This window comes from Anguilla rostrata, chromosome 2 (genome assembly GCF_018555375.3).
Source record: "Anguilla rostrata isolate EN2019 chromosome 2, ASM1855537v3, whole genome shotgun sequence".
Taxonomy (NCBI): Eukaryota; Metazoa; Chordata; class Actinopteri; order Anguilliformes; family Anguillidae; genus Anguilla; species Anguilla rostrata.
This window is the reverse complement of record NC_057934.1, coordinates 41,388,167-41,413,145: the sequence shown is the minus strand read 5'-3', so window position 1 is coordinate 41,413,145 and position 24,979 is coordinate 41,388,167. Positions and strand designations below refer to the sequence as shown.

The following is a 24,979-nucleotide window of genomic DNA, read 5'->3' as shown; positions in this document are numbered from 1 at the left end:
GTTGAGTCATTTTGGTGGTCCCGTCTTTCGGAGCGTCACTACTGAACACAAGGAGGAACCACATCAGGTGCCAGCAAAGCCACACCCTCCAGCTGTCCCTGAGGACCCAGAGGAGTCATTACAGATTGACCCTCTCTGTGCCCTTCCAACACAACCATATTCATAAATATCTGTGAGCTGGCAACCCCCCCCCCTCCCCACCGGCCCTTACCCCTGCTGGTCCGGTGAAAACACAACGCCCCGGGCGGGCACTGGGATTCGTTTCCCACACGGGGTCAATACTGATGACACGGCAGGCGGGAGTGACGGGCGTCTCTCTCTCTCCACGCCGCCCGGCCCCGCGGGACGGTACATCAATACGCCGCTGCCTCCGTCACCAGGGAGACAAAGCCCACATGCACTCCACCAAAAGAGGAATTAATAATGCATGGAACATCCATTCATATGCCGCGCATAAAACCCAGTCCCTTTTCACCGGGCGGCAGTTCTGCAGTGCGCTCAAAGAATGTTGAACTGAGTCCCCGGCTCTAATGCAGCTCCCTCAGCGACGCGCGCGGCAGTTTAGGAAGGAGTTAGAGTGACATGGCAAACACCTACACACCCCCTCCCTTGAGCTGCACAGGTCTGCCATATTAAGAAACTGCCATAGGATCCCACATGTTTCCTTTCACAGTGTAAGAAAATGTAACCTCCACTCTGAAGGCACTTCAGGATCGGAAGGTACTCTGACAGGGAACGAAGACCATAAAAATATGCTCCGTTAAAAAGTTATTCAGAACTTGCAGAAATACAAACTTCTTGAGCACAGAAATATTTTCCAAATACCCCGCTGTACTCCATAGAGCACATGTAAAACAAATAAGCATAAAAATAAACTTAGCAAGGAAAACCGCAGCAACAGACATCACCTTTCAAAGTAGAGAGTAGGTTGTAGCTGCTTTGATGGGAGTCAGACCTCAGTGTACAGTAACATCACAACAACAGGAGTCAGTGCATTGATGTGCCCAAAAAACATCAAAGGTAGTGCTGATGCGTGGCTTTGCCTGCACATATTTGCGCATCAGGTTGCCCTTCGCTGGCAGTGCGGTGGGAGAGAGTGTGTGTGCGTGGAGCCAGCCTACAGTGGCTGCAAATGGCATCTACTGTGACACACTGAGGGAGGGAGGGAGGGAGGGAGGGAGAGAGAGAGAGAGAGAGCGAGCACCAGTGAGAGAGAAAGAGAGAGAGGCTGAAAACTGCCACAGAACTGGATCAGATAGCAAAGATAGAGAGAGAGAGCAAGCACGAAGAGAGAAGAAGTGGAAGCTATCTTTTTAGTTTTAGAGACTTTTTTTTTTTTTTTGGCAGATTTCTGCTCGCTGCGGCAAAACACGCAGGCATACAGGATCAAAGAGGACGGATCCCAGTGGTTGAGGATACCATGTGGTTTTCATGCCAGGAAATTATCACCTAGTTCCCTCTTCTAAAGCAGAGGTTCTGGGGTGTCGATTGCTTTTTGGAGTGTGACCTTTTCTCATTTTTAATTTCTATTTTCTTTCATAAAAAAAGAAAAAAGAAAACAGGGGTGAGAGTGATTGTGATTCAGAAGTTTTCTTACTGAGAAAATTAAATATTGATGGAGATGAAGAAGCTCAAAGGGGTTTTGCATCTCTGGCTCAAATGGATGGAATGGTTTTACCCGTGAGAGTCTGAAAAGACCCAGCCGAACCTTAAGCGAGGAAATGCTGCAGTTCGGCTAGCCGGAAGAAGAGAGAAAGAGGATACTGCACCTACAGAGGGTGAACCAGGGGGAACTCGCAAGGTAAGCAGCACTTGCAAACTTTAGTTCGGTGTGCTTTCGAACGAGGAACTTCCTTCCCCTGCGAATGCCGTTCTGCTCGTCCACAGCCTTTGCGACCCATTAGAACACATGATCCCTCTGTCACTGTAAAACAGAGTTCGGCTTCACTTAAAAGGCTCAGCCGTGGGCTAGCGCGCGGTGAGCTCGACACAAATGTCAGGTGTGCGGTGCTGAGACTGGCATCCTAGCAACTACTGCATAACTGTAGGACAAGGTAAAGGCTGCCCACAAGAAAACCTGTGCAGCGTCTGCTCCAGGGCTGCGAAGGAGCCAGGTAAATTAACATATAATACAGCGGCACTTGTGTATTCAATCAGGCTGTGTTCTTGATACCTGAATGATTATTTCTGCTTGGAATGAACCTAGGAGTAACAGGTCCTCTCTGATGCGGTTCTCCTGTAAGTTATTTAGTATAATATTATTGAACAAAATATGCCCATATTTGCATGCATATTCAATTATTACTCTTGAAAATTCAAGAGAATGTGCCAGTGTCATTTCTTTGTACTATAATACTTATCAGAATATAGCCTTACACTGTACTGTGGTTATAATTCTTTTAAAGCTTTTCCGTGAAAGTTTTATACTTGAATGCCATATTGAGCTACATTCAACCAGTGTATATATATGATATTTCACATATTTAAGAATAATTTATAATAAATTTATTAGGATCCTTGATCTGATGTGATCCTGTATTTAAAGAAACCAGCAATAGCAACAGGTTAGGAGCAATTCTACTTGTTCTGCCTGATTGCTGTTTTTTTTTTAATGACAATGAATGAATGAAATAATGGAGCACTTAGGATAGGATGAATAATTAGGTTGTTCAGTAGCTAACCATCCCTTTAGAATTCTGTACACCATAACACAAAAAGACTTCATATACCTTATCTTAATTTCCACATATCACTGCTATTCAGTATATCACTGGTATATGGGTAGAGAATTGTGTTCTTAGTTCTAATGTTAATATTGATTTTTAAAAAGCTATACTTTTTTTTAGATACATGCCACATCATAAATATAAATATCAATTTTTTAGAGACATAGTCTTATTGGTCTCCCAGTAATTATTTCAATATTTTGCGAATGAAAAAACATATTTTAATGAATTAATTAAAAAAATTTAGCATTTTCCCTTTGTACATTTTAAGAATGTCAATCTTTAATTTTAATCATACTAAAATGAATCTTAATATCGGCCAAGGGACCACAGATGAAAGTGGGCTGTTCAGATAACCCTTGCATACTTTGCCTCGATGCAGTTGCTGACATGTTGATTGGCGTTCACTCTGCATTCTGACTAAATGGAATTTTTTATAAAGCTAGCACCAGCCATTATTGCATTTTTTTCAGTGTGGCTTTAGAAGAGAATGGATGTTCAAAGGGTCAGGGCCATCTAAAATGGTGTGTCAACTTACAGCCTCAAGAGGGTGAAATCAATAGTCCACCCATTATGATTCTGCATTGACGCTGACTACGCATGCAGCACCAGTTGTCCAGCAAAGACAGGAGGCAGAAGTTTCAGACTGTTTACAGTACATAGTGTACAGCACTTCAAAGTTGCCCTCTAGTGGAGATGACACTTATTGTCAGAACTCATCAGTTTTTGTTACGGTCTAAATCAAGTGTGACTTATATAGCATGTCAACAGTAAACAATATAACTTGTGCGTGATGGTCATGTGGAAACATCACTGTGATAGGAGTGAAGAGAAATTTATGAACAAATAGATGTCAATCACGATTCAATTGCTATATGCCGTTGAACCCTTTTGATCGCAATGCTGCCTCTACACCATGATGCACAGTATGATGGGTCATTTTAACCAGTGTGCATGGCTGCACACTGTACAGACCCGCATGCTCCCAATGTCAGAGCAGAACTCGCCGCTCGTGCTCACTGGACTCCTGCATTCGTGCACGCGCACGCACACACACACACACACACACACACACACACGGCTTTGGCACTGAGCGAGAAAACTATTTTTAGTTCCATCCATTTCAGTAAAAATCCATCAGTTTCACTTACGACTACCAACAGAGCTGAGCAGGCAGAAGTACACAAATTACGTGCCGGAGCAGGATGCTCAGCAAATGCTCTTCCCCTCCTACTTATCTCACATTGTCAGTTTTCTGTATCAGAACAGGCTTACATTGTTTTTTTTTTAACAGATTATCTACAATGATTTGGGAAAAGTGGAAGCTGTCAAAAGTACATTTCTGTTCCTAAAAAAACTCAGTAGCGTCTGAACCAGCGAGCATTGTCAAATGGGTCACAGTATAAAATGTTAATGAGAGAATTTCAAGTTTGCTTTAGCTTATACACTGTGGATTGGCCATTCATTCACACAAGGCTGAACCAAGAGATATAAGGGACTTAAGACTTGTAGGATATTTGAATTTCTCAGGGATATAGTGGTGAGTCATAGGAAAATACCTATAGGAAAATCAATCTTGTACTGAAGGCCGCTCAGTCTACACTGAGTGGTATCCATGACGGAGTGGCTGGGATTCCGGGAGAAAGACGTTCCCGCTCAGGTCTTTTTTCGGTCAGACATAACCGCTGAGCTTTGGGAATGCGTCACGGAAAACGCAATGAAAACGTCTTCCCCGCCGATGTCGCGACCCCCGGCCTCCGTGGGGAGCGCTGTGAAGGAACGTTCCTGCGGGACTGTGTGTGTTTTTCCTGCGTTCGCTCCCAAAGGGGGGGGGGGGGGGGGATGTGCAGCTCTGAGATCCCAAATGGCGCTCCGCGGGCGAGTACGGGGCCCTGCCTGCCTCCCGCTCTCCCCGCTGAGCTGACGCGACCACCCCCCCCCCCGCCTCGCGGCGCCTGCGCCCTCTCTGCTGGAGCCGGTGCACTCGCACTCTTCCCACAGAGACCCGAAGCGCCTCGTTCCTTTTCCAGGACTGTGGGTTTGTCACAACCGCATGTGGGATTCTGAAAGCCCAGAGACGTCCTCCACAGCCCCCTCACACACACCTCGCGCAGCCAGATTCTTTGACAAATACGCCACAAGGAGACGAACCCACACACACACACTCGTTCACTCTCGCACACAAGAGCAGCGGAGGTAGCAGATAGTAAAATGTCAGTGTTAATTCAACAGTGTTTACATACTGAAAGGAATACATGTATTATATCAGTGTAAAAGTTTAGTGTTGTTTTAACACTTCATACTTTTATGACACAATCCCGCACTGTTCAATGCATGTGCGGTTTATTATTGGTTGTGCTGTGACAGCCTTTACATTACTGTTTGATGAATGGCTAATACGCTAACCTACAGAAGTGTCTGGCAGACCCATCATTTTAACAGAGCTGGAATATGAGAGGACTACTGTACTCCAACACATGAACACATCCAAAGCATTTTATAAGGCTTCAACATCCCACACAGCAGTAAAGTATGTGGCAGCCCAGTTCATCTAAATGCAGTATGGTATTCAATCAGCTCCAGCTCACAGGTTTCTCATCAGAGATTTAACATGAGGCATGAAACCACAATAAGCACAAGTCCACACACACGCACACATATGCACACACGCACATGCACACAAATCACACACGCACACGCATGCACACACACACGTGCTCACACACAAATAGATTACATGCATTTACAGATAAATATATATTTATTTGTGGCTCTATCTTTGTTCCAGTGTCTAAAGGCTCTTTAACAGAGACCTGAAGGCATTTCTTTTGTGATGTCAGGTGCATAGCTGAGTTTTACTTTTTTTTCCGACTACTGATGGGACACAACATGATACGGACACCGCTGCTCACAATAAGGGGGCATGGTTACACGTGTTGTGGGTAACCAGACACCCGAGTGCAGGAACTCTGTGTCTTCAATCCATACACTGTACTCCAGCACACCCCCAAGATGGTATCTCATTACACAACAAGCAAACACGCATGAGAGCTGACCTAACTGTGTCTGCCTAAAGCAGGGACCCCTTAATGTGGTGTGCCCAGACAGGCTTTTATAACCTCAGGACAGACTGCCCTGGCTGCAGCTGCAGAGTTTGACCGGGTTGCAGTGTGCGACTCGTTCATTGGCCATAGCCTCTGAACGTGAGTGACTGACCGTGTTGTAGCGCGTGCAGCTGAGACACTTTGGTGGACCGGGCATCTCAGGGAGTCAATAGGCACACAAGTAGGAGGATAAACCACTGGTGCCTTTTGTTATGTGGGAGATAAAGAGGTCCTTTATGGCCAGTGGTACAATGACCCACGCTACACACACACACACACACGCACACACGCAAGCATGCACGTGCTCACGCACATGCACATGCACATGCACACGCACACACACACACACATACACATACGCACATACACACACCCGCATGCGCACACACACACACACACAGTCAGGTGGAGAGACCCTGACCTTGCTTTGCTGATCACCCAGAGGCAGAGTGAATTAGGCTGGGCTGGCGATCTCAAACTGGGCACATGGTCTCAAACTAAAAAAAAAAAAAAAAAAAAGATCTTGCTAATAAGCACACAGAGGCTAATAAAGCCTTTGTCAATCCCCAGGATCAGTGACGGTATTCACGTGGAGGGGAGTAGCGTGTCAGGGCGTTGGACTGAATACACACGCATGTGCCGTACACATCTGTTTGCAGAAATGCAGACACAGCTGTGTTTTTATCTTATTTTTGACACTATCCTATAAATGTAAATGTACTATCCAGTCATACACTGAGTGACAACTATAACCAAATGCTGAGCAGACGAGGAACATCTATCTCCAAATCAAATTTTAAAAATAAAGAAAAGGATCATTTTAAGAATTTTTATTGCAAGGTACTGTACAGCAGATTCCCTTAGCTCTGGCAATGGAAATGATGATTATGTCATATTCTTCCTTTACAGAGCTTGACACTTACTGAAGCAGGTTAAGCACAACACTCTAGGGTACAAGGTTATCACCCAACCTTGCATTTTCCAAGCAACCTGCAACCCAGTTCCATGTCACATTATCACTAAATAACCACAATGCTTCACTGAAGTCTGATAGCTCCTAAGATAAACTGCCACAATAATCAATGTGCCACAATACAGTTAAATAATCTCTGTGCCACATAGCAGGCAGACAGATGTCACAGTATGTCACATCACTGTCAGATGCCGGAATCTAATCTTAATGGGAAACAATAACAAGTGACAAAAGTTAAGACAAAAGTCACACAGCAAAATTAATTACTGTACTTTCAAGCACATTCTCTGTTATGTCTCTGTTATTATACAACAAAACACCGCGGTCAGTTTGACCTTTTTCAATATTTCACATGCAGTGAGATAAGCAGCTGAAGTTCTGTTCCTGGGCCCTGTTGGTATTATTCCAGTTTTACTGTGTGGTTTTGATTTCTCCACACAGTGGTGTGCAATGAATGGCGTTTTAGATATTTGCAAAACACACTGACTATACCAGTATTTTGGGTGTATTTTGGGCTTATGGTCTAGCAGACAATACACTTACTCAACATAAAACAATAAACATTACTACAGGGACCCATGGGGCTTAAGAGCCTGCTGAGCTTCAGAACTAAGGAGGAAAGAACAGACACAATATAAAAACTGACATTTATGTTTATAATGATGAATAAACACAATATAATTAATCTGTTAATACACGTAACCCCTGGAAAGATAATATCACTGTTCAAGCAGCTTTTTGAAGGTAACTGAAACCTGTTTTCGTGCTTTAAATGGTGATGCCTGTTTGCCTCCATACCCATCATAAAAGCCAACTGGTCATCACAAATTCATCAAAATTTCCTTCATTGCACATAAAAACTATCTGAGCTAATCGGAAACCTACACTAAAAGTGAAATAACATCAAAAAGTCACTTTAATGTGTTTAAATTGAATTAACGTTTCTCAGATGTGCCAACAATGAACTAGATAAGTTTTTTAAGTTCTCTCATTTCTTAGAAATGTACTGTCGATAGTTGCTTGCTGGCAGTCATAATAAAAAGACAATTCAAAATATTTATTTTAAAATATTTATTAGAACAATTACTCTTTGTAATGGTATTAGCTTGAAAATACATGGAATTATTTAAATATTTTTTTATATGTTTTGATTACAACTTTTTACATATTTTGGGAATCCAGATGCAGCCATCACAGCGAGTCTGGCAATCAAATTGTTGCATCTAAATGAGTGTCCTAGCATGCTTGCTGACATGACTTTGTGGCATAAAGCTCAAATTCAGAGGAGTCTGAGAAGGCCTTTTGCTTCTAAATGCAGCACATCTATAATCATGGTATGTGGAGTATATGCATTTGTTTTTTCTAAATATACAAACATTTTCTATTTATTCATTAAAATAACTTCAAAATGTTTTGCACTACCTAGATGTTGCATTTAATTTCTTGAGCATTATCAGTGCAACAGGTACAGTGCATACTTTGATGACCAGACAGGCCATTCTGCCCAGTAGTGTGTAGCATTAACATTATTTACAGGAAGAGAAAGTAGACACTAGCATGCATAAGAAGAGAACCTAAACGCCATAATCCTGATCTATTTAATAACTGAAAGTGAATAAATTCAGAGCAGGCTGATGAAATGCACTCAGAGATTATGATATGATTATGATACAGTGTGTGTTCTAAGAGACGTGCTTCTCCTCTCTGGGGGGTTAAAAATGCCTGTGTGATGAATGGGGTGGTGGAGGACAGTGCGGTGTTCAGCTCACACCCTGCTGCTTTTCAGGTGACTCGGCCCTGTTGTCCCGTTCCCGTCTCTGGCTGCGTGCACAGTGCATCACTCTTCTCTCACGTTAATTACATCATTAATCTCGTTAACTGCGGAGAAACAGCCCTGTGCTCAACATGAGACATTTTTATTTTGGAGGCATATACCACTGTCCTGGAGTCTCTGTAAGGCTGTTAATCAAGAGTGACCGAGATCTGTAACAGGACAACATTAGGCAGACACATAGGGGAGGGAGGGAAAAAAACAAACTCCATGGGAAAATCAGGACTGTGCTCCTTCAGCTGCTCATAAAATAGTTTTAATCAGCCCACTGCAGACAGCCCTCTGCCTTCTCACACACAAGCTAATGAAGGGATTTCCTGACAAAGATGGCACCATCACAATAAAACAGCACCTTTACCAGAGGATGACACCTTGAATGACTCAGTTTATACGGCCCCGTTGAAGAAGTCCATTTATATATTTTCTAGGTCCCTTGAGCATTATTATTACGAGAAAGCATATTGTACGATGACTCTCTTCCAGAATCAGTAAGTCCATTAGTACAGTAAGTTGATTATAGACACAAATGGAACTTGTTATTGTTGGAATATTATGGAAAAAGGGATTATACACTGTCATTCAAGCCACTAATTAGTAGCAGTGAATTAGACCCAATACTCCATTTGATCTTATTTGTTACACAATTATATTTTACTAGATGATTTATCATAAGCTACAAACACACACCTGGACTTTTAGAATTGTGTGTGTTCATTAATATAGACCACTATAAAAATCAATATTCATTAACTGCATATATTTTTCACAGGTATGTTGATATTCCATTACCTGGCTGAATATTTAAGAATTCCCAAACTAAGAGCATTCAACCTGATAATCAGTTGAGATTTCACAGTCTCATTTTGAAGTTGGTTAAGTAAAAAGTAAAAATCTATTTTGAGTACGGTAACTGATTAGGAGAGGTGCTCTATTATATACAAATTGAGGCATAAAAGATGATGTGTCATTAATAACATTTCAGTTGAAATAATTACCCTAATGTGTGCATGTTGTGCTGCAAGTAACAATGGGTACAAGGCTATGGAAAGCTGCTCCACCAATCTGTTAATAAAGCTGCCAGCTTTGAGCAAGCGAGAATTCTGTGCTGTTTGTTCTGAAAAACATTCCCCTTCTAAACTGCAGTTATGCGTGAAACAGAAAATATCGGACTATGAATTTCACTCTTTAAATGCAAATGCAAAAATGTGCCAGTCGAATATTTATTTAAAATGCACATATTTTTGCAATTATCAAGTGGCCTTCATATTGCCTGAAAAAAGTATATACCGTAACAAAAAGAGGCGAGGGAGGCTTCAGGCTTGGTTCATATTGTTTTATCATTTAACTTGTTCCGGCAGGTCCAGTGCCCACGTGTCCCATACACTGCTACGGCTATTGTTAGCAGTGTATGAAAAAAGACTATATTTGTAGCACAAACAGTGTCTACAGCGATTGTTAGTAAAATGAATTTCTCTCTGTAAAATGAACAAAGAGTATAAAGTAGTAGCAAGAATCTATTTAAATGAGTTACATGAGTTTGTATTGAATTTACTTAAATGTGTTTGCATTGAATAATACTGAATAACAGAAATCAGGGCTGCACATCTGCAAAGGCCACAAACACACTCCACTCTCTGATTCTCATCCTTTTACCAATGCCTACATTCACGAGGATGCTTTTCACAGTCAAAATCCTCCAACTGAACAAATTTCTCAGCCAATTACTACAGTATTGCAAATTTTAGACCAGTTGGGGAATAATAAATCATGAATAAATAAATAAAACAATAAATCATTTTAGCTATTTCCTGAAGATAAATATTATTTTGGTTGTCAGTAATTGAGTATCAGTTCTCTCTTTCTAATGTGCACAGTGATATGGTGTTTATGAAACTTGGTAGGTTAACTGCTGGCATTTAACATCCGTAGGCAGACAGAACCACTTTTAACTCGAATTTGGCTGCTTGTGCACGTCATTCAGTTTTTCTCTCATTTTTTCTCTCTCTTTTCAACCGCCCTGTGGGAGAGCCCACATTTAGCCCTCTGGGACGGAGTGCCTCCGGCAGCTTCACAGCACCGAAACACAAGCCCCAAAATGAAAGAGAGACGGGATGATGGTGGGATGTGTGTGTGACCCTCGTCCTAACAGTGCATAGCTGTATTAATGCGGTTTCAGAATAAAATGGATTTTGACCAGCCGCAGCTTGCAGAAACCAACAAAGCCAGTACAGTTGGACGGCTCTAAACAAATTAATTTCACGTTCACTTGTTTCAGTGCTCTGTAAATCTGATATCACACCAACTAAACTGGCAGGGCTTTATTGAAAAGCGCAACGACAAATAGGCTACTTCCAGAAAACTGGAGGATCTCTGCAGAAGTGATACTGCAGATTTCATGAGTAGAGACCTATAAATTGGAGTGCAGTTAATCATATCTATTTTTAACGTAGCCGTACATTTAAATATTATACAGTAATGTAAAACATAGAGGAGTAGTGTACAATCCTCAACAACTATGTTTCACTGTAACTATTGTATGATTTACCGTAAAATAACCCTGCCTCAGTGGAATTGCTAGTTCCGTTTGATTTTAACTACTGTTGGCATTAAGTATGTGGACTATAGGTACGTCACACTCTCTGCAGATGTAACGGTATTTGCTACACTCTATACAGGGTGTGAGCGTTGATGAGAGAACCGCGCTGTAAAGGTAAAAGTAATCTGAGCGTGAGAACAGTCACAGTCATAAGTGCTCCTAAGTGCCACTTCACTGAGGAGCCAGAATAGCATAGTACCCCAGACTCTCACACTGCCACCCACCACCTCCCACCCTCCACTTCCCCAACACATGCACACGTGTGTGCATGTGCAGATTTGCAGTCATGCACACGGCATGTAGACCCATGTAAAATAACTTTAGATGGAGGCTCCTAAATGCTCCTCAGCTTACACTTTCATTGTAGTGCACTGTATTCTATATCTGGGTAAATTCTGAGGAAGAAAGTTTGCACAATGGTGGTTTTGGAGCACCCGTTTTGAAAGCGTTGTTTAAGAGTATTTATGAGCCTCCTGCTCCTCCCTCCCAAGGGATCAGGAATCGGGGATCAGCTTATGTGTGTATTTATGTTGATGTCTGGCATGCCAGCATCTTTACAGCTTAAATGGCATGAATATTTAATGCACATATGGCATGGAATTCTCAGCACTAATCTTCTCCATGAGAAATTAAGTTACAGTAAATCTTTTCCCTTAAACACTGTCTGGATATATATATATATATATATATATAATCACTCACAAACTATGGACAAGAAAACAATCCTGTGGCATGTATTTAATCAATATTTGTCCTTTACTGTGATTTACAATTAAATACAAGTTTCTGTGCAACCACAGTTTGGCAAGTTTCGAAATGAAAATTAACTAGCCAAACTTGTGTGTTTGAATAAAACCAAAAAACTGAAGCCCGGCAAGTTTGCATAACCAAGTATGTGGGTTTGTAAAATAATGTTGTAAAATTCAGAAGTGATGTTAGTTTCATAAAATGAGTAAGCATTTTAGCTAGCTTACTGTAAATTCATATTATCTTCCCTCTGCTTTCAGTCTCCACACAAAAGATAATGTTAGGCTCCATATCCAGGGAATGATCACACCCATGTTAAAATGTTTACAATAAGCTACTGTAAGTTAACTGTGTAGAAAGCAGTCCACACATCTAACGAGACGCACAGTTGTAGGCAGCAAATGCTAGCTAACTTGTGTTAATATTTTTACTGTGTTGTTGTGTAATGTTACTGAACCACAGCCTATGGCTTGGCAGAACAATGTTCTTGTATTTTATTTATTAATAATTAATAACTGATTGTAATTATACTCCATATCACTTTTTTTAAAGCTGCAAACATGTTTGTATGTCTACTTTATAACTAAACATTTTAATCCATGCCTTTATTTCAACATTTCTAAAATATAGCATTTGACAGGAAAAACTTGTAGAAGACATTTGGAGGTGAGAAACAGGCTGTGTAATTGCTGAATCTTGATTCATGTTTGATCTGTAATGCCTAGTTTGACAGTTTGATCTGAGTTTCATGAGCCAGGTGCAGCGGCACTGTATGAAATCATTTGCATAGAGAATATTTTATGCAAATGAGATGAACACAGCTACTCCACCCACCCCAGGAAGCATTTTTCCAAACTGTGCAGTAGGCCAGAGCTAGGCTGAAACAGTGAGTGCGATTACTCTATACTGATATTATTCCCATATTATAGCAGCAATAAGGCACGAGAGGCCGTGCTGTAATGTGAATAGTCATGGCTAAAGGAGCTGCACTCTGCTTCGGCGTGGTCCCTAACAATGTCCTTTAGCCGTGACCATATTCACAATATAACACAGCCTCTCGTGCCTTATTGCTTAATTAAATCATTATCCGTTCATTATTAGTACTGTCACTGATTATACAGAGAATGAGCTCGCTATCTCAGCAGCTGATGTCAGTGGATCGTGTTTTTGTTCCCTCTCCAAGAGTGTAGCATCTGGGTGATTGCTGCACTGGAAGAAAAGGCATGCAGAGGTGTCCCCTGGGAACCAAATCACACAGACACACTCCACTGGAGGGCCTGGCTGCCGTGACAACCATGGCCCCCATATTACGCACCAAAAAACCAGAAACAATCTGTTTTCGCAAGTTATTCACATATTTCTGCAATGTAGTTACAAGGCATAGTTACGCAATCTCTGTGGGGGTAGGGGCGCAGAGAAAAAAGAAAACACAAGAACACTGATGAATGCATTATGAGGGAAAGTCTCTAAAAATTATGATGGAAAATCAAGGCACGTGATTAGCCTGTTTGCCTTTTATTCATTCAATTTGTAAATCAAATAAATGCATTATTGTCACATTTGCAGATAACTAGGTCTCCTACAAAATCATCTTTGAGGTATGCTGAGATATTAGCTATTTACTATCAATATTACTTCCTTCAGTCATGATTTCAGCCAAGTGCGCATCTTACTTATGATTATGGGTATCGTGGGTATGAGTGCTGGGGTTTATTGCACTGCATCCCCTCCTCCCTCCTCCACTGCACACTGAACATCGCTGCTGAAAACATCCTGCAGATGAGCCGATATATCGACAAGCTTGCGAGAATACTTTGTGAACTTAATTATGGATGTAAACCCATTTAAAAGAACAGCAAATCTTGCTGAACTGACAAACTTGTCTGGACAGATGCGAGTAGCACCTGTGGAATTTAATTATCCTCTAGCTCCGGCTGCAAGAGCCAGAGTGATTAGATGCTGTATACGATATGATATTGTTTAATTAATGTTTAAATAAATCCAATCTAAATATCCATACTCATGCATTCATTTATTTTACACCAATCTGGCTGCTCTGATGAAACTAAAAATGTCAAGGTTTCTGAGGTCCAGCTGTCAACTCACTGAATATACTGCATAGAGGAAAGAAATGTCCAGTTTGAGGTTGTTATGATTACACCTCTGTGTTCAGTTTTCCTCTACAGGGACTGAAGGAGGACAGAAAATGCTGCATCCTATTAAACATGTTCCTTGTTAGATTAAACATATTAGGATATTAACCTATTATGTTCATGGGTGGGCGAAGTCAACAATTCAATTCTATATTGTTCAATAAATCCACATTCCAAATGGTTTAAAAGGTTTGGAAGAACATTTATATTTACAATTACACATGTTAATTGGTGGTTTATCATGCGAGGATTTTTCTCAGGAGAATACTGCCTAGCGCCATCATCAGGAAATGCACGTGTACGCTAGCTGGTTATGGTCTCAGCTTTCGGAACATGCAGTCCCTATAATCTGCACTAATAGGCAACGCGGTCGAGATAACGCGGTTTCTGCCGTTTCTTAGCATGCAAGAGCTCGCTCTGGGTAAATCCCTGTTGATCTATTGTACCCTGGAACACATTGTGGGAACACAGGGTCGGTAATCCCTGTCAGGATCTCCAGTCAGACTGAGCCGCTAACACGTCTACAAGGTGAGGAATGTGAGATAGCCTCCAGCTGGCCAAAGCGCTCGGTGCCGTTACATAACCATCAGGCTAACATCTGTGTCTAGCATCCCAATTTGGATTCTGTTTACCCAGTCATTGAACAATCATATGTTAAAAGGTTTTGCGCAATTTATCACTCGTCAGTTGCAGTGTGATGTATAAATATTGTGTCACTTGCATCTGTACACTTTGGGTGAGCTCAGCTTTGACTCAGAGAGTAAAATTACAGTAGCATTGGAGAGTGTCTTATGGGAAGAAGCATGCAATGTTTAAGAAACCCGACCTTGTGCAAAAGGGACAATGGTAACAATGGGTTTCTGACAATAAAAATCTTGTAGACCTCCTTGTATCTATGCATTCTACCGGATAATCAAGGAGTAAAACCTACAGAAGCAGCTTTTAGTTGCTACAGCCTCAGACTCTGGAATAAGCAACCAGAGGATCTTGGGGCGTTAGAGGCTACTGTCACTTTTAAACAAAAACTCGAAACATACCTTTTAGCCTGGCCTGCCCTTACAGTGCTTCGTAATGCTCTTTGTTCTTTCTTTGTCTATTACATGCTTTTACCACATATTTTATTTATGTTAGTGCACTACTTTTCAATTACTTTCATTTTATTTCTCTTATTTTATTGTGAAGTGCACTAAATGTGCTATAAAAAGACTGATTTATTGACTGATTGATGAGAGAATGACATAATATCTTTAAACCTTTCTGTAAGCTTTTCTAACATAAACAGAATAGCCAAATCAAGATCAACCATTTTATAAAATAATGATTGGTTACATATTGTATAATACCCAAAATTGCTTTCATTTCTAAAATCCTCTTTTTCATTTACAATTCACAAGCTTGACCTTAATCTGTGCATAAAAATGCATCTTTTCATTTACATAACTGTTTTAAATTGTGTTAATGTACCAAACCTGCAAATGTGGCTTTACATTTTTTTATATATTAACACAATAAATCAGATGAAGCTATAATACTTCCATAGTCAATAAGATGACATTCCTGATATACACCTGACATTACAAAGACTTTTATCAGTACTGCTATCAACCTATTAATGAATGTTTCTCTTCAGGTCAAATGTTAAATACATCTTTTTTCACATCTATGATTATTTTGGTCCTTGAAAATAATCTTTTTTTCAGGCCTAATCATTTTGAGGAAGTGAAAAAGTTACGCAGTATAATGAGTAATACTGAGAAGGGAATATTTTGGAAAAGCATGTTGGAAAATATGCAGGAACATTGTAATAAGACGACAAACGGTATGTCCGAGTTCCCCATTTGCTTTCTTGATGAATTTAGAATGTTAAAAATATCATTACACATTTATTTTCTTTTAATAATGAATAAAATGACATACAAAGCCAAAAAGCATTTAAATATATAGCTATATTGGTCAACTTTAATTTATTTATTATTGACACTTTATGCTAAATGCTGCTGAATAAAAGGAAAATAGATGCTTTCATTCATCCATGAACTGATGTGCAATTACGTGTAATTACCCTTGATGGGAAGTCTTCATCAGAATCTTGCCACAGGAGGACTGAATTACAGGCTATAGAAACCTGTTGCTGAAAAAGAAGGTCCCCAGGTTCAATTGCTCACCTCTTCCAGTACATATTTAAAATGTTTTCTAAGATGTAGTCTAACAAGCCACACTGGATAGAGGCTGGATAATTATGCCAGCCATGGAATCAACAGGCTTCATCTATAAAGTCAGCCATTCTTCTCTACAGCTGAGTGTGGTTTTGTATTCAGATTTACTTGTGGAGGCCCATGTCAGTGCAAAGGTCATTAATACAACTCAACTGACTGATTGGCTCCATTTACTTTTGCATCACCCAAACATGGCGTGAAGAACGAAATAAACAAATGTGTCTTTGCTGAGGCGATATAAAATCAGTGGATGCAGAGCAGGAACTCCTTTTAACCTCTCAGGCACATTTATCAAGCAGTTCCAGAGGTCAGCTCTCAGTTGCAAAAAATGTCTTAATCTGACACACAGCTTAATGATTTCTCGTTAAATGGCTTGAGAAAATGCATATTAAAAGGACTCTAATGGACTGTGAACTGAAGCTGCTCGTTAATGGGAGGGCAGAGAGCAATGGGTCTGTTTAAAGAAGAACAGTGAAGAACGCTCTTTCCTGCGATTTGTACTAGGCTTCTGTGTTTCACTCTGGTAAGAATGCCTGTTCCACAACAAGGTCCTAGTAGTCCATGCTAAATGAGCTGGGTAAATACACATTAAACGCTGTTCGCAGCGTGTGCACTCCAAGTGAAGCACTGAAAGTAAAGTCGAACGACTTCTGCGGCATCTCTAGTACAAACAATGGTCCATGAGCCGTAGCCTCAGCAAGTGCAGCCCTAGAGGGAGGAACACCTGCAGCTCTGCAGGCTCCTACTCATACTGTGGCACCTGGAGAAGGCCGTCACCAGCGGCCACAAAGGGCTGATTGTTTCAGGTGCCAAGTTCGGCTTTTTGTGATATTATTAAGGAATCCCCAGGTGTGTTACTCCGCAACTCTGCAGTCAAGTGCAACAGATGGATTAACTTACTCCCGCTGTGCACTTTGGGTTGTTCTCTGAGAAATTAAAACCTGGAGAAAATTTCTGGTCGGCTGGTCATGACAAACATTTATAAGATTTTCAGGAGGCATTTGCTTGTACTGTAATTGCTGATATGCTCCATTAAACCCTTTCCCTGTGGTTAATTTCCAAACATAAACAGATTTGTTTTCTATAAAGTTTAGTATTCATTTTAGGCACCATCTATATGTTTATTGGCATGCTGAATTATTATTTCTAATACTGTATTTCTCTAGAGAATAGCCAACTTGCAACATACAGTATGTCATGATGTTTTATATGTACACTTTCATACTGTAAGCTGCATTTGAAAGTTTTAATTTTTTCTAATCTGTCGTCTTTTCTGGAGTATAAATTGGCATTAAAAAAGTTTGGTATTAAAAAAGCCTCAATGAAATCATAGTAATGCATGCAATATAAAAACCACAAAAATAAAAGTGTTCATTATGTGTCTGTTGTAACTTGTATAAAAGGGGTAAACATGTTAATTATTTATCTTTCCAGTGGTCAGTTTTTTCATATCATAGTTAATGTTGCTGTCTTCTGAGGCAGTCTGCATAGTGATAGATAAACATGGCTCATACTTCTATATCCCAGTCTGACGTTCAACAATGAGCACTTGCACAAGGGCTTGTGCAATTAAACATTTTAAAAAATGAGACCTTTTTAGTTCTGATTAGATGACATGAGAAAGACATGATACCACAACATTTTATAAATCACATCTCTACTAGTATGATAAAGTGGTCCCAAAATTAACATACCCCCTCTCCTCAGGATGTTTTCCTCAGCAAAAATTTGCCACCATTAAATTCTGTAAAGTACTATACCAAAAGCTATTTCCTGGGCTGTTTTTTGGAATTATCAGGTTCTCTAGGAAATGTAGTGGAAAACAGCAACTTCATGGGCTTAAAAGGTTGGGGGTGGGGTGGGGTGGGGTGGGGTGGAATGTGGGACGAGATGACCGTTCAGCTCTGGTGCTTGGGAGAAAACTGGTTCAGGTTTGAAAGAGGTGGATAATTCCTATGACGATGGCATCAATGCAGTGCGCGGGCATGTTCCTGTTGGAGGGCAGATTGCAGGGGTGACAGGAGGTGCTGTGAGCCATACGCCTGACTGCCACACTGATATATTTATCTCCTGTCACTCTCTTGGCAGCCCATCACAGGATCGCTGTGACAGCTGAGGCAAGTCGCAGGGCTGAGCTACTTCAGACCCTCTCCCAATTCATGCCAGAGGCCATGGGGCCGCACGGCTTGAATCAATGCCCATGTTGACAAAGATAATACATAAAGTAACACGAGAGCTCGGCATTAATGTGTTATGTCCTACAAAATTGCAGAACGGACATGACGGATGGATATTGAAGTTGAGACTCTTGGTAAAAAAAAAGACTGTTGCAGTGATGCTCGGATGGCAACACATTAGAGTAAAATGCAATTGTACACATTCATCGTGCCAGATTATGTGCTGTCCCTGCTATAGAATAACAGCTCAAATGGCACACTCTACCTGGTGGGGATGAAGCACACTCCTGAAATATAAAACCATTTTCAAATAGCCTATAATTATGGTGACTCCTTAAACCCACACCATGGTGTGGATTCTGGTTATTACCCATGATTTAACAGCCATCTTATTCATATATACTGTATAAATTTGTGTGTGTGTCTAAATGGGGTTCCAATATAGAACACATAACTGGAGCTAAATAACTGGCCATATGAATACCGGTTTAATTATTATTTTGCATAGACAAACACGTGAAACGCAAAAACGCTAAATCCCTAATCTGAATTGATTATACATTTCGTATTGTATCATTTAAATTCATGACGTCATAACTCACACACAGGACTGAGCTCTGCCTGAGGCTACACTATTGCTAAACAACTCGAAATGCCGTAAGAAGGTGGTAAAGTCAGGGTGCATGTATGCTAGACTACCTAGGCTTCAGACCATTTTCACGTGATGTCATAAACGCACTTTTCGCCATTTTACTTCACATCCTCTCACGCTCCTGCAAAACCAAGAACATAAGCCATGTAGTACCCAGCCCAAGTCATAGGTTTTCAGCCAGTGGAAACTTTCAATCTAAGCCCATTTTGTAAAACTGTAATTGTTCACATATTTCAGTGTTGCACACACACACACACACACATATATAAACAAAATATAATATATATAAAAATATAAATAATTTATTTTGCTTCTCAAATACCATTTGCATTTTGGCCTTTTCACAATACATTTTTAGGGTGTTATTATCTGCTGTCAACGTGTGGTGTTGCTAGGGGGCTGAAAACATTACGGGAGCTGGAGCTGGCAGTGTCTTTTAACACATTCAGCTAGCTGGCCATATTAGAGCTCATTTCATTTAAAGCTGAATTTTTGGGTTAGCATCCCCCAGTGATATAATATGTGATAAAATTATGTAGGAATTGGATTTCATGCTTTCTTTAAATTAATGCTAATAATTACAGTTGGACTTGAATTTGTCATTAGACATGCCCAACTCAAAAAACTGAATTGAGGTGAAAAACCCGGAAGTAACATAGCATTAGAGAGTCCCTAGAGTGAGATAGCCACAGTGCAGCATAACACAGAAAAGAGGAATCCAAGAGGGAAGATGGACAAGGTCAAGTGAATTATGGACACAAATGACCACAGCCTTACAGGGACCGAGGACAATTTCTTCTCTTTGTTAAACTAGTCACACATATTTAAATTATGGATACAGCTGTGAAACTTGCCTTTTGTTGAGCTTAACAAGGATTTTTACAATTTTAGTTAATTTAGTCACCGCTGCTGTGGTTTGGCACTCTCCCTTGCATAGCTCCCATATATGCAGAGCGCACTGTCATCACTTTGCTTCTTCCTTCTTCCTTAGCTTCTCTATCCATTTTCTTATTTATTTATTTTTTACTTTTCCACATATCATCCATTTTCAGCCTAGGAATAATAATCTATATGTCTAAGGGGCTTGTTTCTTCTGGCAGTTATATTATTTGTTGAGCTTGAGGAGAAAAACTGCACGTCGTGATGTAGCTAGTGGGAAAAAGGATTTTTCTCCAGGAGCCCATAGACATGTTTTAGCATTCACAATGACTTTCACACACTCCAGCATTTCACAGAACCGGATTCCTGAATCTATTTGACTGTTCTCATTGTTTCAGCAGTTTGCTGTAACCAGTCAGTTTAATTTACGCCTGTATTGGGTAATTAATGGAAATTGCAGGGCAAGGTTTTTTTGCAATGTAGGAGCACAGCTGCCAAACCCAGGAGAGAGAATTTATGAGAAGTCAAAGTGAATATCAATCTATCTGCTCAAACATTTTTTTGTTATTTTTGGTAATCAAACAAGGGTTGTATAAATGTTTTCTGTTTTTCTACATTTTTCACATTTGCTGTTTTATATAATTAGGGGACGTATTTTTTCCACAATTGAAGCGCCGTTTCGATGCATCCGCCCACCGAATTGCCAGACGGTCCATCCAGGCCTGGTGACGGTAACTTACTCAGGATGAGTACTGCCAAACCTTGTTCCTTCCATTGAGATCACAGTATTTTATCACTATCGTGAAATCGTGCTTTTTTTCATCACAATGATTCAGCTTGTCTCTGAATGCTTCAGTCACATGTATGGTGCTATGAAGTAGGCTACACTGAAGCACAGACATGCATGCAAAAACACAGAGATGACTGACTGGTGTTAGCTTCGTGCTGGTTGTTGAACCTGCACATGTTTGCTACACTGGAGGCTTTGGCTCATGAGTGGTCCAGTAGTGGCTTCAATGTGCTGCTTCACAGCAGGACCCACTCCACTCCACATGCCACTCTCCCTCTCCCAGACCCTGCAGATGACTCATCCTCTATGCACACGGAAAACAGTGCAGAGCCCACTCTGTCACATCCTGGCATCTGAGCAGACTAGGCCAAAGTTTCATAACCACCACATCATGTTTCATACTGATAATAAGAACACTAACAGCAAGCAGGAAGACAGTTAGGAAAAGTGGCCTCAAGAAATGCAATGAAGCACCAAGTGCCCTTCAAATAATAAGTATTATAATGACAAGTTCCATTTCTATCAAGCATTACTGGAACGCCACCTTGGATATCTAAGCTGTATCCTTTGGCAGTTCAGGCAGGTAGACTTTCTGTAGCTATTATCCTAATGGGTCCAAGCTGTGTTGTATTTTCTTGCTTTTATTTTGTTGCTTAAAGTTTCATAATGTCTGGGAAAAGGCTCAGGAAACACCCTGTACATTTCAGCCAAGGTGTTCAGCCACCTTTCTGCATCCGGTATTCCATAATGGTTGCTAATTTGTAATAGCTCTTACAGAGTACCAAATAGCATCTGCATGTTAAAGTTTAATACCATTTCACTTGTGCTGTGAATTGTGCAGTGAGAAGTAAATGGGTATGAAGTGCCATTTTGCTGTGCTGAGTCTGGATTTGGTAATGACATGGCTATAAAAAATACAACATAACAAACAAAAACACACACTAAAACTTTAGTAGTATACTGTATATAAAACAAAAAGCAAACTATCACTTTAAGACTGTTCTAATCTCACATTTAAAGTTGTTCTCCCATGGTGGGTTTGTTGATCTGAAAAATTGTTCTCTTGCAGTGATTTTTCCCATTATACAGAAACAGTGCAGTCCATAAGCATCTGGACAGTGACAAAAATGTAGTTATTTAATTTTTTTAATTTTTTTGGCTCTGTACATGAGCACATTAGATTGGATATTAAACAAAGAATATGAAGTTTAAATGCAGACTGTCCGCTGTAATTCCAGGGTACTTGCATGCATCCATATCGAAAGATCGATGTAGTAATTAGGCTACAGCCTTTTTTATAGGTGGTCTAATCATTATAGGGGACCATAATGTAACACCTGCCTCGCGGGACTCTCTACCAGCAGAGGTAAGGAACACATTTTTAACTAGCATTTAAATTTAATTCTTCCCCGGAAGGAAACGAGACAGCGACATCCAAACTTCACTCTGACTCATGTCTGGAGGCCTTGGCTAGCAATGTTGATGTTGAATTCGCTATGAGCTACCCTATAGCAATAAGTTATCATGTAGTTAATATTCAAATAAAACACGTAAAACGTAAACACGTAAACACCAACACGTAAGTTTTAGAATACACTGTTTTACTCCACGTAGCCTTCGTTACCAATGAACGAAATATTTCTCTAATAAACTTTCATCTAAACACATTCACAAAATAAAATGTTCATAAATGGCCATTAAAATAAAACCTTTTGGCGTACTCACGACTTGCTAGGAAGAACTAGGAGATTCCAGCGTTGGAGACGATCCTATGAAAAACGCCTGAGTCGATTATCCCCGTAGATTCTCACCAGGGTTCGTGCACAGTCTGTCCTCGGGACTGTAGAAATTCAGCTGCGTATTTGCTCGCCGTTAGGTCTCACCAACGTTCTCTGTCCTCCTCCCAAATCTTCCTGGCTCCAACTATCACAACAAAGCAGCCTCAAATCTTTTTCTTTTCTCTTAGAACACTCACACGCAGACATCAATTTAAAACATCGTAACAACTTAAACCGCGCAGCCAAGCTCGTAAAAGATCAAAACCAAAAAACATGCGTGATCACAACGAATTAACCAGTAGGAATACGGCAAATAAGCATGACCAGTAGGCCTACGTATCAAAAATTCAAATAAACAAGCACGAAACCGTCCAGACCCACGGCGCACCTGTAGCCTACAAAGTGTCATGAGTAAAACTTGGGCTAACTATATCTTAGTAGCTATGGCACGTCCTCACCTCTGTAACGTGATTTGTTGTCCTCTGTGTGTCCACACATTTGTATCGGCGGTACGCGCTAACTAGGTTAACTAAAGTAGGCGAAACGCTAATGTTAGTTAGCTAAAGACGTTAGGCGATAAAACTGTGCTTAAAAATCTCGTGCCGTTCGAACTTGTGATTTTGAGAGATGCACCTGCGCATGCGTCGCACTATAATGACCACCACCTGCTCATGCGTCCCACCAAAAGTCTCTCTCAGGTCGTCCGTGAGTGAGTGTGGGACCACAATTTGCCACGCATAGCCCACGGTGGCAGCTGGCGACAAAAAAATAACCATGTGCGTTCCTAACCAATTTTAACCAGTTTCTACTTGGGCTACAATAAGTAATTGGTCAAATTAACATAAGCGTACAAAAAAAGAAGTATATTTTGTACTTGGTTGCAAATTCTTTGTTATCAATGACTGCCTGATATATACGACCTATAGACATCAGCAGATGCTGGGTGTCTTCCTTGGTTGATGCCAGGGCTGCAGCCTCCTTCAGTTCCTGTTTGTTTTTTGTTTTTGTTTTTTTTTTTGGGGGGGGGGGGGGGGGGGGTTGCCTTCAGTCTTGTCTTCAGCAAGTGAAACACACGTTCAATTGGATTCATGTTGGGCGATTGACACCAGTCAAGAGCATTCCACGTTTTGACCCTTAAAAACTCATTGGTTGCTTTAGCAGTGTGTTTAGCATTGTTTTTCTGCATGGTGAAGTGCCATAAAATTTTTGAGTCATTTGGTTGGCTCTGAGCAGATATTTATGTACACTTCAGAATTTATCCTACTGCTGACATTAGTAGACACTTCATCAATAAAGAGAAGTAAGCCCATTCCAGTAGCAGTCATTCATGCCCAAGCCATACCCATGAGCAGTTCCTTTTTTCACCACAGTTTCCTCTTTCCTTCACTTTGATACAGGTTAATACTCATCCCATTTATCCATGAGACTTAGTTCAGGACACCATTTTTATGTACTTTTAGGTAATTCTAATGTGGTTGTTCTTTTCTTGAGGCTTACCAGTGGATCGCATCTTTCAGTGAACCTTCGGAGGTTATGCTGATGTAGTCATCTCTTTGTGGTAGACTTTGACACATCTATGCCTACAACCTGGAGAGAGTTCTTGATCTGTTTGACAGCTGAAAAGGGTTTTTTCTTGAAACTGAAAGTATTCTTCTGTCATCCAGTACAGTGGTCTTCTCTGGTCTACCATGTTGTTTGTTATTGCTGAGCCCATCAGTGTGTTATTGCTTCTTAACAATGTATCAAATGGTTGATTTTGAGACACCCAATGTCTCAAAATCAATTTATTCAGATTTTTCAGCCTTGTGATTGGCTTTACTGGCATTGACACTTATTTGTTCCTCATGTTGAGAGACAACAATAACAGACTCCAAATGAAAATGCCACACCTAGAATCAACTTTAGACTTGTTGTTAGATTTCTTGCAGATGAACTAATGATACAACAACACACAGCTGTCCAAGAAGCAGCTGAGCAGCCAACTGTCCAGTTACTTTTGGTCCTCTAAAAGGGGCTATGTAGGGTGCTATGTATAATAAAAGCTGTAATTCTAACATGGATCACCAAATGCAGATGCAAATACTCTCAAATACAAGCCAACAGTCAGCACTTTAACCTCATATTCATTGTTTCATTTCATATCCAATATGCTGGAGTACACAGCCAAAACAACAAAAATTGTGCCACTGTGCCAAAACTTTTGCATTTAACAGTAGATCTAATATGATAATGTATTTAATGTGACTGATATTGGCTGTTGGTTCAAATATTTTAAAAGGTGTATTGCTCAAGAACAGATTTGTAAATCTTGTTTGTTCATAAGCCATGTATGTTCCTGCTTGCTGCTCTGATTTTAT

The 24,979-nt window shown here is 40.5% G+C and overlaps 1 protein-coding gene across 2 annotated transcripts in view; it reads left to right on the top strand.

The window, feature by feature from the left end:
* The first annotated feature begins 1,184 nt into the window (after positions 1–1,184).
* Positions 1,185–24,979, top strand: part of kcnj12a (potassium inwardly rectifying channel subfamily J member 12a) — a 32,145-nt gene continuing 8,350 nt past the window's right edge. The window contains exon 1 of one of the 2 annotated variants that reach the window (XM_064322248.1): positions 1,185–1,801. The gene's annotated coding sequence lies outside the window, so the exon portion shown is untranslated. Of the gene's footprint in view, positions 1,802–21,923; positions 22,211–24,979 lie in introns of those variants that run through there. The other variant, XM_064322249.1, reaches the window with a different exon arrangement.